General features: G+C 45.7%; 1 pseudogene across 1 annotated transcript; it reads right to left on the bottom strand.

Annotated features, from left to right (window-relative positions):
* Positions 1–1,184: 1,184 nt before the first annotated feature.
* Positions 1,185–11,617, bottom strand: LOC308169327 (CAAX prenyl protease 2-like; annotated as a pseudogene). Its single transcript has 8 exons — positions 11,451–11,617; positions 9,878–9,971; positions 9,128–9,211; positions 8,832–8,910; positions 8,318–8,481; positions 3,297–3,368; positions 3,091–3,153; positions 1,185–1,432 (listed from the first exon to the last, which is right to left on the bottom strand). The product of its transcript is annotated as a CAAX prenyl protease 2-like (transcript).
* Between the last annotated feature and the right edge of the window lie 650 nt (positions 11,618–12,267).

Here is a 12,267-nt window from a genome sequence, read left to right on the forward strand (position 1 = left end):
GGTCTGCAAAACGACGGAAAGATCCATCGCTATCCCCCCGGAAAATTATAACTCAGCCCCGAATTAGAGCATGATGATGACATGGAGATGCTTCAAACAATACAACATCCCCCCCCTAAACTGTCCTTTGCCTATTAGTGCAACAGACTACAAGTCAAATAAATAGCATGCCAGTCACAAACACAGCGTAACATCTGGTCCGGTGAGTGGGTGGGGTGGGTGACATCCTGAATGAACTCAGTGATAAGAGAGCGTACGATACATAGTATCGTCTTTTTGAGGCGTAGCTTGACGTGAGAGCAAGGTCGCCCGCCGACTTTCCTGACATCTTGTATTGCAACATGTAGCAGCATGCAAAGTAGTGGTAAGAGCGTCCGAACCTACGTACTACGACAACCTGAGTGTTAGGGGGTTCACGTCCCTTGAGGACACTGTCGTCGTACCCTACCTTAAGGTACTGCCCCCCTCCCCCCCCCAAAGAAAATGGCTCAAATAAACAGGCAGTGAAAGCGAAAAGAAAATGCATCTCAAATGACACCCTGTGTCCCGCTACGTCTGACTAGAGCCACCGACAGCTTTGGCCTAATACAGCGTGGCTTCCAGACGAAGCCACGAGCGAACGATCGACGGTAACGACACGTTAGTAATTCTAGGCTGCTATCTGCATCGACTTGCAATGGATACTTTGGAATGAGAATGAGAGCGAGAGACGATTGAATTCAGGGTAAGAACGTACCCTTTGTGCTATTGCCGACAATTTGGGCATTGTAGGCGTGAAAATCTAGCCTTCCAGGCCAATTCGTGGCCAATTGTCAGAGGTAAATGCAAATACAGTGTAACAAGTCCAACCTTTAGAACAGTAACAATCCCATTCACACCCACCCAGCCACCCACCCACCCCCACAAAAGGCCCACTACAGCTTAGAAACATGCAGATGTGTATAAATAACCAACATATTATTTTCTACAGAAACACCTCTATGAAAAACACTGACTTATTTCACCAGAATGAGTTCACTACAAAAGTGCACCTCGCTTCTCTTGGCCAGATAGTGTTAAGTCCCCTGTTGAGCCTAACACTAAAGACCACGCTATTGACTGACCGAAGGCAGACCTGACCTGAACATAGGGTATGGCTATCTGATACATTTGCTACTGCCCCATAGGAGCAGTCAAGACAACCATTAGCATTGATAAAGATCCCCATAAGACGTGCAAATCAGAAGCAGAGAGCTAGGCGAGGTGGCCAGGGTGCAGACGGGCGTGGGGAGGCCGTAGAAGAGGGGGTTGGTCAGGGGGAAGAGGAGCAGGAAGAAGAGCAGCACCCCCAGCGGGTAGCAGAAGAGGACGGTGAGGTGGTGGGGGTGCTCCAGGGCCGTGCAGCTCATGTAGTTCCAGAAGGAGTGAATCAGCACCGGCCCCACCAGGTGACCTGAGGGCAGACAAGTAAGAGGTCGTTATCGACGGGCGGCAGGGTAGACATGACAGGTTGCGGACACATTCAAGTCCACCTCTTATGGATCTACCCATCCAGAGTTTTTCGTTGGTTTAACTTCATTTAGACTGAATGTTGAATGAAGACCCCACGGAGCTAAAATACAGATATAGGGCTCCAATTTGCTTCCGCTAAAGAGTGCTCCGCTAAACACTCACACTCAGGGTGGTTTTCAGACCCGCGCTAGCAGGCATGCAAGCGTCATCGGAGGTTTGAGCGCTCTTTCCTATTTTCCAAAGTGAGTGAAGTCACCTCTGCGCTCCACCCGTGCCTGGCTCGCAGAGAGGGGTGTGTCATCTTCTAAAAATATGCTAATACGATATTCGCACCTCACGTGTCGATTTTCATAAATACATAAGCACACACACCCCTGGACAAGTTGCACCAGGGGAGGATGTTAACCTGTTAAAGATCCTGTATACCTAACCTAAAACACCTACCCAAGGTATACCCAATGTAAATAGTTCTACTGAAACTGTGAACTGAAACTGAAAAGGATACGTGGCAGATGATGCATGTTTGACGCATAATTTGAAATCCAGTCCAGCAATCCGTGGGAGGTTTTTGATGGAAAAAAGTAGCTTGGCCTAAATATTTCACTGGATTGGATCGTCTCAGACCTTTGGCAATGTAAACAGACCGTTGTTATCGATCGGTGGTCGATCGGTGAACGTTATCGATCGGTGGTCAACTATGAGGCTTCTCTATGAGTTTTATCAAATTTGTCACGGTAGTTTGTTTGTTGGTGGTCTGACAGTGACGTCGATTGTGCCTGCTGTTGTGATTGTATCTTGAGATGGATTATTTGTCTCGAAGCACAAGAGTCATAGCTTTGAGATGATGTAACGCATGACTACCTACGTAAACATAGGAAGCGTGTACAGGGCAAGACAATTTGCATGAGCGCAACAGGCTATGGACCATACAGGGGGGAAAATTGTGTTATGTTTTAAAGCCATCTTTGATGCAGTAGAATTAGCTTTTGGTTTTGAGAAGGAGGACAATGGACAATGCCTATATTCATACTAAGTTTACTGCAATGCCTATATTGGTACTAAGTTTACTGCCCTGTCTTTATTGGTACTAAGCTTACTGCCCTGCCTATATTGGTACTAAGTTTACTGCCCTGCATATATTGGTACTAAGTTTATGTTGGTCGGGGCAGACACACTCTGCGGTGACAACAAAATGCCAGAACGGTCTTTGAACATGGTTTTAGTGTTGCGCGGCGCTCTTTAGCAAAGGCACATTGGATCCCATAGTGTGTAGAGTTGACAGCATGCTGTCAATGCTAGCATAGAGACAAGGCGATTGGGGCGCTTAGGTGGCGTAGCGGGTTAAGCGCTGATCATGTAACCGCAGGGTCCCCGGTTCGATTCCGGCCGGGGACATATCCTGCATGTCATCCCTCCTCTCTCTCTCACCCATCCTTCCTGTCTAAATCTTCACTGTATCTGTCAAATAAAATGAACAAAAATATGAGTGGGACTGCCCCACTCAGAAAAAATAACTAAAAAAATGTTTAAAAAAAGAAGGCGATTGCACTTGGGTAGCTCGGAGCTCCACGTTGGAGTCTGACGGGGCGAGACGCTCACCTGTTCTGATGAAGATGAAGGCGATGTACGCTCCGAAGACGGTTGCGGAGGAGAACTGTAACGCTGCAACGCAAAACACATACGACATTAGTCATCGTTACTTGATGCCATAGCTCCTAATGTTCCACGGTGAGGAGACACAAGAAGGTTGTTAAGTCATTGATGCTACAGGGGTACAGAGGTTTTAGTTCACCGTGGACGTTTACCTGCAGAGAGGAAGATCTCAGACACGGTGCCCTGTCTGAAACGCAGCAGCTCGATCACATGATGAAAGTGGGCTGTGAAGACACACGACAACCGTTGGTAAAGTCACCCGCGTACCGTCAATCAACACAATACGTCATTTAAGGGATGGTTCTCATGACCCTCAGTTGAAAATGTGTATCCGCTAGAGGGGTGACCTAGTCAGGGCTTGACATTAAGCTTTTTCAGGTACGTGCCCTTCGGACAAGTGAACTTATCTTTTACTTGGCCGAGAGCTCAAGTTACTTGTCCAAATATGACGACGTGTGTGTGTGTGTGTGTGTGTGTGTGTGTGTGTGTGTGTGTCTGTCTACTAACACACTACAAACCAGTAATATATTACATTAAATTCCACCGACACATTGTTTGACAAGGCAGCATACATTGACAAGGCAGCATACATTGACAAGGCAGCTACATTGACAAGGCAGCTACATTGACAAGGCAGCATACATTAACAAGGCAGCTACATTGACAAGGCAGCATACATTAACAAGGCAGCTACATTGACAAGGCAGCTACATTGACAAGGCAGCATACATTGACAAGGCAGCTACATTGACAAGGCAGCATACATTGACAAGGCAGCTACATTGACAAGGCAGCATACATTGACAAGGCAGCATACATTGACAAGGCAGCATACATTAACAAGGCAGCTACATTAACAAGGCAGCATAGATTGACAAGGCAGCATACAATGACAAGGCAGCATACATTGACAAGGCAGCATACATTGACAAGGCAGCAGACATTGACATGGCAGCATACATTGACATGGCAGCATACATTGACAAGGCAGCATACATTGACAAGGCAGCATACATTGACAAGGCAGCTACATTGACAAGGCAGCATACATTGACAAGGCAGCATACATTGACAAGGCAGCAGACATTGACAAGGCAGCAGACATTGACAAGGCAGCAGACATTGACAAGGCAGCAGACATTGACAAGGCAGCTACATTGACATGGCAGCATACATTGACAAGGCAGCTACATTGACAAGGCAGCATACATTGACATGGCAGCTACATTGACAAGGCAGCATACATTGACAAGGCAGCTACATTGACATGGCAGCAGACATTGACAAGGCAGCTACATTGACATGGCAGCAGACATTGACATGGCAGCATACATTGACAAGGCAGCAGACATTGACATGGCAGCATACATTGACAAGGCAGCTACATTGACAAGGCAGCAGACATTGACATGGCAGCTACATTTACAAGGCAGCATACATTGACAAGGCAGCTACATTGACAAGGCAGCAGACATTGACAAGGCAGCTACATTGACAAGGCAGCATACATTGACAAGGCAGCTACATTGACAAGGCAGCAGACATTGACAAGGCAGCTACATTGACAAGGCAGCATACATTGACAAGGCAGCTACATTGACAAGGCAGCAGACATTGACAAGGCAGCATACATTGACAAGGCAGCTACATTGACAAGGCAGCTACATTGACAAGGCAGCAGCCATTGACATGGCAGCTACATTGACAAGGCAGCAGACATTGACAAGGCAGCATACATTGACAGTGTTTCCTCCAGGAATTTTTACAATGGTGGCGGATGGCCGTGACTTTTTTCGCGTGCACGCGCATGAAACGCGCACGCGCGCTCAATTTTTTTCTTTTTTTTTTCTAATCACAGCCAAAACTAGAGGATGGCCAAAAAAATAAAATAATGAATATACAGAATATAAACTTGTGACTGACAGTCACATACACACACACAAAGATCATCAGCTATAATATAATACGAAGTAGGCCTACATGAGCACAAAAGCGGCTAACGTTACTGATTAACTGTTTACTGTAGTGCAGAGAGATGGTAGTCGTAGGCGGCGTATCAAATGACAAAGCTAAACGTTTAATGAAGGACATGAACGATTGTCAACAACACACTCAAGCAGTAAATAGAACAGTCTAAACAACTTGGGTACTACGGACGGAACAATAGTCTCAACCTATAGTTCCGTGCGTGAATTATGTCAACCCACCACATTACAGAAGTAAAATCACAGTCAGATGGAGCATTCGGTAAACAGCTGAGTATCAGCTGAGTTAAAGAAAACAAACTCTTACCTTTGATGAGACCCACATGAGCCCTGTTTTCCCGTACTTCTCCCGTGTGTCTCTTATTGTCCAAATGTTCCCTGAATTTTAGCTGCATGTTTTTCCAGCATGTAATTCCGTTGTCAATAACAAAATCGTCTCCCCTTCTTTTCCCCTTGACAATACTGTGTCGTTGCTAAAGTGACGGCACATAAGAATCGTTTTTTGACTTGCTAATGTCTGCTAACGTAGCACTTGAAACTGGCGCCGTTCTCTGGACTGCAGCTGCTCCCGCGTTAGCATTAGCATCCATCTTTTCTTCTCCCTTCTCACCGTCACGAGCTCAAATGACACTTGTCGGCCGATCTAACTCTTAACACTCACTTACAGGACTTCTGACACCATGTCGTGTTATTCTATTAAACATACACGTGAGTCCTTCTGTATTTCAATGTAAGTGTCTTTATTTTAACTCGCTCTGTAAGCTCTACAATACCGGTCTCTTGTTGTCTCGTCGTAACCTGCCCACCTGACCTGGGGGGTATTCCATCAACGTCGCTAAAGGAAAATCCTGGCTTATTTTTGATAACTCTCGCGAGACCTATCAGAATATGCCTGGATATTTTTAGGAACTCTCGCGAGATTTATCAGACTAAACCTGGATTTTCCCTTTAGCGATGTTGATGGAATACCCCCCTGATGTCACTACGGTGGCCTGTACACAATAACAATAATACCACAGTTCACATTTAGACCAATCAGGAGCCCTTGTGTCACGTCGTCAACTGAATGTCATTAATCTGATTTTGGATCAGCGGTTAGAGAGAGATGGGCGTGGATTTAGGTGCACTTTTAGTCAACATCCATTATAGCGCTGATCTAGGATCAGATATATTTTAATCAGCTAAAATGTTCAGATTTGGGGTTTTTTTGTTTTTTTTTAGAACTTTTTTTTTTGGGGGGGGGGGGGACTGAATCAATTCGTGGCGGAGGAAATTCATTCGTGGCGGCCCGCCACCAATAAATGCATGTAGAGGAAACACTGATTGACAAGGCAGCTACATTGACAAGGCAGCAGACATTGACAAGGCAGCTACATTGACAAGGCAGCAGACATTGACATGGCAGCTACATTGACATGGCCGCTACATTGACAAGGCAGCTACATTGACAAGGCAGCTACATTGACAAGGCAGCAGACATTGACAAGGCAGCTACATTGACATGGCAGCATACATTGACAAGGCAGCTACATTGACAAGGCAGCATACATTGACAAGGCAGCATACATTGACAAGGCAGCAGACATTGACAAGGCAGCAGACATTGACAAGGCAGCAGACATTGACAAGGCAGCAGACATTGACAAGGCAGCAGACATTGACAAGGCAGCTACATTGACATGGCAGCATACATTGACAAGGCAGCTACATTGACAAGGCAGCATACATTGACATGGCAGCTACATTGATAAGGCAGCATACATTGACAAGGCAGCTACATTGACAAGGCAGCAGACATTGACAAGGCAGCTACATTAACAAGGCAGCAGACATTGACAAGGCAGCTACATTGACATGGCAGCAGACATTGACATGGCAGCATACATTGACAAGGCAGCAGACATTGACATGGCAGCATACATTGACAAGGCAGCTACATTGACAAGGCAGCAGACATTGACATGGCAGCTACATTGACAAGGCAGCATACATTGACAAGGCAGCTACATTGACAAGGCAGCAGACATTGACAAGGCAGCTACATTGACAAGGCAGCATACATTGACAAGGCAGCTACATTGACAAGGCAGCAGACATTGACAAGGCAGCTACATTGACAAGGCAGCATACATTGACAAGGCAGCTACATTGACAAGGCAGCAGACATTGACAAGGCAGCATACATTGACAAGGCAGCTACATTGACAAGGCAGCTACATTGACAAGGCAGCAGCCATTGACATGGCAGCTACATTGACAAGGCAGCAGACATTGACAAGGCAGCATACATTGACAAGGTAGCTACATTGACAAGGCAGCATACATTGACAAGGCAGCAGACATTGACATGGCAGCTACATTGACAAGGCAGCAGACATTGACATGGCAGCTACATTGACAAGGCAGCTACATTGACAAGGCAGCAGACATTGACATGGCAGCTACATTTACAAGGCAGCATACATTGACAAGGCAGCTACATTGACAAGGCAGCAGACATTGACATGGCAGCTACATTGACATGGCAGCTACATTGACAAGGCCGCTACATTGACAAGGCAGCTACATTGACAAGGCAGCTACATTGACAAGGCAGCAGACATTGACAAGGCAGCTACATTGACATGGCAGCATACATTGACAAGGCAGCTACATTGACAAGGCAGCATACATTGACAAGGCAGCTACATTGACAAGGCAGCTACATTGACAAGGCAGCATACATTGACAAGGCAGCTACATTGACAAGGCAGCATACATTGACAAGGCAGCTACATTGACAAGGCAGCAGACATTGACAAGGCAGCTACATTGACAAGGCAGCTACATTGACAAGGCAGCATACATTGACAAGGCAGCAGACATTGACAAGGCAGCATACATTGACAAGGCAGCTACATTGACAAGGCAGCAGACATTGACAAGGCAGCTACATTGACAAGGCAGCTACATTGACAAGGCAGCTACACCGGCAATGGTGCTGGTGTTTCATCTGATAGGGTTGTATATCAGATTTATTTCAGCACTCTGGAAAACATGTATACGAGTATTCGAACAGTAAAAAAAAAAAAAAATAATCAAACGCCCGTCCGTCGTATCCAGAGGTATAAATCGACACACACAGATCCTCCTCAGCAGCAATAACACCCCACACACCCCCCATCCGACGGGCGGCGCGGTCGACTCACCCACTCCGAAGAAGAGCGAGCAGGTGAAGATGGCGGTGAAGCTGGCGCAGGGCACCAGCATGGGGGCATGCAGGCGCGGAACACCAGCTCCTCCGTCAGGGGGGACACCACCTGGTTCCTCAGCCAGCGTATGTCGCTCACACACAGAGCCCAGAACCACGGGTCTGACAAGGGGACACACGGCGAGAGGGAGAGAGCGTCAGAGAGATGTCTGTATGATCACACCACACAATGAATAGGCACGTGTACTATTGACACTTTTTTTTTTAAATATTGAACTACGCCTTAGTGCCTTATTGTCTGCAAATTTGTCTGGATACTGGTAATTGTATCCTGTCTTTAGTTGTCACTTTATTTTTTTTATCTGGAATGATGCCTATTGCCTTATTGTCTTTGTGCTGCGATGTCAGGAACCGAAGCCTAAAGGATTTTACTCTCTTACACTTGTGTAATGTGACGTAACACTAAAAGTAAGAAGTTGAAAGTAGGCAGGCCCACGTCTCTGCTGCCTCACCAAAGGCCACGCGCATCCCGTCCATGAAGCCCCAGGGACAGTCCATAGCCAGCTGGATGAGGGGGCCGAGGAACAGCACCTGACAAGAGGAGCGCACGAGATAGAACACCACTCAACCTTTGTTGTTATTGTCTTATAATACTAGAACAGTCTCAGTGCCTATGACTCAAAAATATGTTGACACCAGCATTTTAGCATTTAGATCTCCTCAAATCCCTGAAAACATATCGACTCATGGCAACGAAGCTACAGCTCGAAAATGTCATTTAAAAATACATCAAAGTCAAGTCTGTTACCATGGTGAGCAGCAGAGGCAGCAGGATGGCGGGGATCAGGCCCTCCAGGCGGATGCCCATCAGAGGCAGCAGCGAGGGGCCGGGCTGCCAATCAGAGGACAGGAGAGAGAGAGTCAACCCTGTTACCATCAACTGTCCAATCAGAGGACAGGAGAGAGAGTCAACCCTGTTACCATCAACTGTCCAATCAGAGGACAGGAGAGAGAGTCAACCCTGTTACCATCAACTGTCCAATCAGAGGACAGGAGAGAATGTCAACCCTGTTACCATCAACTGTCCAATCAGAGGACAGGAGAGAGTCAACACTGTTACCATCAACTGTCCAATCAGAGGACAGGAGAGAGTCAACACTGTTACCATCAACTGTCCAATCAGAGGACAGGAGAGAGTCAACCCTGTTACCATCAACTGTCCAATCAGAGGACAGGAGAGAGAGTCAACCCTGTTACCATCAACTGTCCAATCAGAGGACAGGAGAGAGAGTCAACCCTGTTACCATCAACTGTCCAATCAGAGGACAGGAGAGAGAGTCAACCCTGTTACCATCAACTGAAAGAAAAACATCTACACATTTAGACATAAACTGGGCATTAATATTGGAATGCATCAAGACTAGACAATACATTAGACTAACACTAAACAATTGTCTTGTCTAGGCCAGACCAGTGTTTCTCGATGAGCTGTGCACAACGATCAGTTCTGTAGTGTAAGATAAGAGTTAGTGTTCTAACTCCTTGCTCAGGCACTCACCTTCACACCTGTGTATTCTTTCCATGCCCAGACGAAGACGGACGACAGGGCCGACACGACCAGCGCGCTGGTCTTGATCACGGCCGGGTGGTCGCTAGAGGGTCAGCGCACACACGTGACAGACACGCAACACGTGTTCATTACTGACATTTCGGAAAACAAACCGAGAACCGGTGGTGGGACTGTCTGTCTGTCTGGTGGGACTGTCTGTCTGTCTGGTTTGGACTGTCTGTCTGTCTGTCTGTCTGGTGGTGGGACTGTCTGTCTGTCTGGTGGGACTGTCTGTCTGTCTGTCTGGTGGGCAGGGACGGAGCTAGAGGGGTGGCACCCGCGATCTGATTGGCCCCCCTGCGTGCCCCCCCAATACACATTGTCCTTTAAGATATCTTAAATTAAGTTGAAGATATCTTGAATGAAGTTGTAGATATCTCAAACTGGAATTAGGAATTGTCGTAATTTAATTGTAGATATCTTGAAATTCATTTTAATGATTGATATCTCAAATTGGTGATATCTTTAACTTTCATTCTGCCTAGTCGAAATGTTATTACCGATATCTTAAATTAGAGTTTAGACAAGGCGAAATGACGTTTCAGATATGTCTGTTGTCGTCAGAAAACGCGGGAGCAGCTTCCTCAAGTGTGTCTGGAGACAACACATCTGCAATGCGCTGTAGATTTCTAGTACAAGCATCTAGTGAACGAATCTCACGTTCACCACAAATCCCTTGATGATATGTTCTCTCTATTTCATGGCATTTTCGCGCTATCCTATCCACCACAGCAACCGCCATTGCTTCTGCCAACACTCATCAAATGCTTTGCTGCTCCCGCCAATATCATGAGATACCTCGCATCATCAGCGTCGTCATGCAATACAATTCGGACTAGTCATAATGACGTTTGAGATATCTGCAACTATTATTTTGACTAGTCAAAACTGAATTACAGATATCTGCAATGTCATTTAAGGATGTGTGACGAGTTGAGTGTCGTTTTCGGTGACATCACTGCTGATATCTGTAATTCAATTTTGACTAGTCAAAACTGAATTACAGATATCTCTAACTGTCGTTTTGACTAGTCAGAATGACGTTATAGATATCTTGAATACAAATTAAGATAGGTAAAAATCGAATTACGACTAGTCAAATGTAGCTAATAAATGTTAAAACGGCTTGCCATAGGCAGGCGGGATAGCGGATAGCGGGCACGGGCAGGGAGAGAGGAGAAAGGGGGCGGACAATTGTTTAGCCCTCCATCACCACCGGCACAATGTTATAACTGTTTAGATGTACCTGTTGGTGGTCAATTATTCATTTAGATTTAATTTAAAAAAAATATTAATGAAGATGGCGCAGGCACAGCCAGACACCAAGAAGTTCTTCTTTGAGAATCTCTCCGGCGCGGGGAAATGCATCGCGGTGCTCACGAGCGGAGGGGATGCTCAAGGTACCGTGTGACAGGTCGTGACGTTAGAATTATAAGGTTCTATCTCAATTTTTGTATAAATTGAGTTTTTTACAGGTGTAAAAATAATTTGTAATTTGTTTTAGGTGGAGCTTGGGCGTTACCTGGTCAGGTCACTCCTCCACACGTGCAAGCTGCCCACGTAGGAGCAGGCGAGCAGCAGGCAGCACAGCACGGACACCCAGCACAGCCCGGCAGGAGCCTCGAACCCCGTCTGCTCTGACATGATGGTCATCTGCTCATCTGACGTTAGATCGCCATCATCTACCATCATTATCATCATCATTAACACAGGGTTAACGACCGTGTTTAAATGGAATAGGTCGATTCGTAACGTGACAATTCCCAGATGACTTTAATTCGAAGTAAAAATGCCAAGCTGTTAAACAAATCGTCGGATCTTCTTCATCATAAACATGTACGCCGCGGCGCTGTGTTTCGACGTCATCACGCGGCGTCGCGAGCGCTCACCTTCCTATGGCTGTGTTCGGACATGAGACATTCGCTATAGAAATCTAGGAATATAATATAATAATCATAACTTTATTTATATAGTGTTTTTCAGTTAGCAGTTACAAAGTGCTTCACATAAAAGAAGAAGAAAAATAAAGCTGGGAAATCAGAAAATATAATAGGGACATTTTTGATTTGATTTATTGACAAAAAGATACAAATACATAGGCCAAGCAAGGATCCTACTTGTAATTGTCAGGGGGCCGTACCAACAGCCACTCCCATACTAAGAATAAAATGGTTAAAAGAGTACCAAAAATGCAGGAAATGGGTGGAACAACAAAGCACTGAAGCAATAAAGTTGGACCACTCCAAATCACTGCATACATGTGAAGAAAATCAGGTTAAAGCAAAAATATGTTGTTGTTTTTTTATTTATTTAAAAGAAGACAGATTTGGCCAGCCTAA

This window comes from Nansenia antarctica (genome assembly GCF_963989245.1).
Source record: "Nansenia antarctica genome assembly, chromosome: 13".
Taxonomy (NCBI): Eukaryota; Metazoa; Chordata; class Actinopteri; order Argentiniformes; family Microstomatidae; genus Nansenia; species Nansenia antarctica.